General features: G+C 52.3%; 1 long non-coding RNA gene across 1 annotated transcript; it reads left to right on the top strand.

Annotated features, from left to right (window-relative positions):
- The first annotated feature begins 649 nt into the window (after positions 1-649).
- On the top strand, positions 650-2,782 carry LOC117244370. The gene is made up of 3 exons (XR_004497306.1): positions 650-781; positions 1,572-1,724; positions 2,107-2,782. It is a non-coding gene; the product is annotated as an uncharacterized LOC117244370 (long non-coding RNA).
- The last annotated feature ends 318 nt before the right edge of the window (positions 2,783-3,100 follow it).

The following is a 3,100-nucleotide window of genomic DNA, read 5'->3' as shown; positions in this document are numbered from 1 at the left end:
ACATGCCCTGTGTCCTTGCAGTGACACATCCATGAGGTAGGGATGTTCCTGACCCCATCCCAGACTGCCTGGGGTGGGCATCTTTCCTTTCAGCCCCACCAAGGAACAAACAAGCAAGGTCACGCATATTTTCCTCATGATGACTGCAGGGAGATTCCCACCTCTTCCAGGCTGGGAAAGCACCGCAGCTCTTCAGGCTATTGCACATTACCAAACATTACCAAATCCTGGAGAATTACAAGAAACCCCATGTCTGCTTCACTCTCACTGCTGAAGGAAGGAGAATTATCCCCCCCAGCAGCTGTTCCTTGTGCTGTCTCCTGTGTGGGAACAGGCAGGGATGGTTCAGAGAACCATGGAATAGTTTAGGCTGGAAAAGACCTTTCAGATCATCGAGTGCAGGTCTTAATTCAGCACTGCTGAGCCCAGGTTTAGGTTTAAATAAAACACTGCCAGATTTCAGGTCACCCTCACCACCTGTCTGGGTGCTACCACAGCACTTGAGAAGGTCAGGTGAGCTGGGTTTGTCAGTGATGGAATCATTGATCAGTGTCACACCACAGACCTCTGGGGGACGAGGCACGAAGTGGAAGGAGGGAGGCAGAGAAGCTGTTCCTCAGGTTCCTGAGTGCTGTCTCACCCTGTAGACCAGCAGGGGACACTCGGGAAGTGCTGCCTGGCTGATGGATCCCACCCTGCCCTCTCCCCCTCCATCTCCATCGCCCACAAGTCTCAAAGTTCAAGTGGTTTGGGATGGAGAAGAGTGTTCCAGACATGAAAGGTATTTGGGGCATGGGGGAAGAAGTGATTAATCTCAATTACACGGTTGGACACTGCATAATCGGGGGCAGCAGATTGGGTTACGAGTCCTCCTTCCCATGGCTCTTGGAGTGGGGTTCCAGCCTGAGGAGACTTTGGAAAGATGTTTTGACTGCTGAAGTGCCAAACTTAACCCTGTTGTAATTGGGGCTGTGGTGAAACATGGATGTTGTTTTTTGCTTCCTGAGCCTCCCGGACAGCCCAAGGTTTGTGCAGCTGTCACCTCTCTCCCATTCACAGTGTGACAGCTCCCACCCCAGCTCATTTTTCCCAAGGTCGTTGCTCAGAAAAAAAAAAAAGGGGGAAGAAACCCAAGCCAGCAGGGGCTGGTGCTTCCAAACTCCAGGAGCAGCTCAGCAGCCTGGGCAGAGGTGGGAGGGAATCACTGCTCACCCAGCTCCCAGGCTTCCTGCTCTTGGATCGTGGTCTTCCTCCTCCAGCCCAGACCTCACATCCCTCCGGGCTCTGCAGAGCTCCCACTGCCCCTTCCCACAGCTCCATGGCCGAGCAGCCGAGCATCCCCCAGAGCTGGGGGCTCCTTGGTGGGCAGCAAACCCTGCTGGGATGGATCAGCCCCACGTGAGCTGCAGCACCAGCAGGACAGGAGCATCAATCCCCAAGGAGAGCAGTGGCTGTGGAGCAGTGAGGAGCCCAGCAGAGGGAAGGGTTTCATCCAACGAAGCTCTCAGGTCTTCCTTGTTATCCAACAGCCTCTTTGCCCAGACTAAAGAGCTATTCCTGATGTTCTGTAGGGACTAATAACAACCTAATCCTGAGCTGTGATGGACTAAACATACCCAGCGTGTTCTGAGGTGCACCCAGAGAGATCCCACATCCCCCCTGCGCTCTGCATCCTTTGTGGTGTCTCACAGCACATGGCCCTGGGTGACACGAGACATTTCTGGGTAAGAAGTTAAAAATAAATACATTCCCAGGGGGAGCTGCAGAGGGATAGACCGAGGCAGGGTGTAATTACCTGAGCTGGAACAGAGCCAGGCTCTAACTTGTGTTGCAAATTCTTTGCATTGCTTTAGATACCTGCTAACAAAGTGATTATAAAAACCATATTTATAGAAGATTAGGAGTTATGCAATAGATCCACATCCGTAATTAGCCATAATAGATCTGCATTGATTATTATTGATGTTAATCCTCTTCTAAATATGTGCACATTAATTAGTCGGCGTTTACCACAGACGCAATTATTTTAGGAACAGACACAGTTGGTGGGGGCAGCAGACAACGGGGTGTTTATTCCGATTTTAGTGTTTATTTTTCTCTCTGCAGCAGCACCTACATCAGGTTGTACAAGAACAAAGAGCATCTGAGTCCAAGGGCCTGGAGCATCCAGGCTCCCGCGCCGTGATAAGCACTTACAAGTGCCTGGGATGGATCTTGCCAAAATATTATTTTTGATGCATAAAATATTTCCTCGTTACTGTGAAACACAGCACAGTGCCAGCCTCCGAGGGTGACACTGCTCCTTTTCCTGGCTGCCTGTGGGGGTGTTCAGCTCCAGCATCGAGTGTGCCTCATCCCAGTGCTCCTGGTGGCTGGACTGGGGGTGGGAATTGCTTGTTGGGACTGAGATCTGGGTGGGCTGGTGGGGGCAGCCCTCAGGACACCTTCTGAGTGGTGCTCAGCTGGGGCTGGCTTCCAGGAGCCTTGGAACTCGCCCATCAATTTCCCAGCTGGAGCACATGGGGTGTCCTGGTTTGGGCAGTGAGTGAATGCAGCCTCTGGAATTCTTTCCCCATCATGATGATCTGACCCCACCAAGAGCTGAGGACCATCTGCACTCACACAACAGCCCCCAAGAGCTGCTGGGTACCAGGGGCTGCATGTCATGAGCTGTTTCTGTTTGAGACACCCCAGAGCCTCCCAAAAATAACTCTGCTCAGACAACAGGCAAGTGGGAAACACCTGTCCTATCTTCTTTCTGTCCTTCATCTTCCTTTATTTCCTTCCCTCTGTCCTTTATTTCTCTCTCTGCCTTCAAGCAGGAAGAGCAGGAAAGAGCTTTTGCACTTCCTCCTCAAATTGTGCTGCTCCCACAGCCCCATGTCCCTGTGTCCCACTGTCCCCTCTCTTCTCCACTGCCATTCCCACGGAGATGCCTCCCAGAAGGCAATGCTAGGGAAGAGGATTCCACCACTGGCACTCCCACCAGGCCAGAGCATCTCCAGTGGTGAAGAGTTTTGGCCAGCTTTGGGTGAGAAGAGTCCCTGAGCATCCCATCGTGCCAAAGGGGGTGAGAAGCGGTGCTGGGAGAGCAGGAATG

Source organism: Parus major, chromosome 4A (assembly GCF_001522545.3).
Source record: "Parus major isolate Abel chromosome 4A, Parus_major1.1, whole genome shotgun sequence".
Taxonomy (NCBI): domain Eukaryota; kingdom Metazoa; phylum Chordata; class Aves; order Passeriformes; family Paridae; genus Parus; species Parus major.
Note: the sequence above shows the minus strand (reverse complement) of the source record. Positions and strands in the feature narration are given on the sequence as shown.